The sequence below is a fragment of the Nicotiana attenuata genome, unplaced genomic scaffold, assembly GCF_001879085.1.
Source record: "Nicotiana attenuata strain UT unplaced genomic scaffold, NIATTr2, whole genome shotgun sequence".
Classification (NCBI taxonomy): Eukaryota; Viridiplantae; Streptophyta; class Magnoliopsida; order Solanales; family Solanaceae; genus Nicotiana; species Nicotiana attenuata.
The window spans coordinates 49,243-49,988 of record NW_017671297.1 but is presented as its reverse complement, the minus strand read 5'-3'; positions in this window follow the sequence as shown (position 1 = coordinate 49,988).

Sequence of the window (746 nt, the reverse complement as noted above, 5' to 3'; positions counted from 1 at the left end):
GCCTGAGTCCCGGTTCAACTGTTGTTGAACTTAGTCGATTTTGATGGCGAAGGCTCATGGCCTGAGTCCCGGTTCAACCGTAGTTGAACTTTCTGGTGAAGGCGCATAACCTGGATTGAATGGCGAGGCTCATGGCCTGAGTCCCGGTTCAACCGTAGTTGAACTTTCTGGCGAAGGCTCATAGCCTGTCTTGGTTCAATCGTAGTTGAACTTTTTTTTTTTTTGGCGAAGGCGCATAGCCTGAGTTCCAGTTCAACTGTTGTTGAACTGAGTCGATTTTGATGGCGAAGGCTCATGGCCTGAGTCCCGGTTCAACCGTAGTTGAACTTTCTGGTGAAGGCGCATAGCCTGTCTTGGTTCAACCGTGGTTGAACTTTTTGGCGAAGGCGCATAGCCTGAGTTCCAACTCAACTGTTGTTGAACTTAGTCGATTTTGAGGCGAAGGCTCATGGCCTGAGTCCCGGTTCAACTGTAGTTGAACTTTCTGGTGAAGGCGCATAGCCTGTCTTGGTTCAATCGTGGTTGAACTTTTTGGCGAAGGCGCATAGCCTGGATTTAATGGCGAAGGCGCATAGCCTGAGTTCCGGTTCAACCGTAGTTGAACTGTAGTTGAACTTTCTGGCGAAGGCGCATAGCCTGTCTTGGTTCAACCGTAGTTGAACTTTTTTTTTTTGTTTTTTGGTGAAGGCACGTAGCCTGTCTTGGTTCAACCGTAGTTGAACTTTTTGGTGAAGGCGCATAGCCTG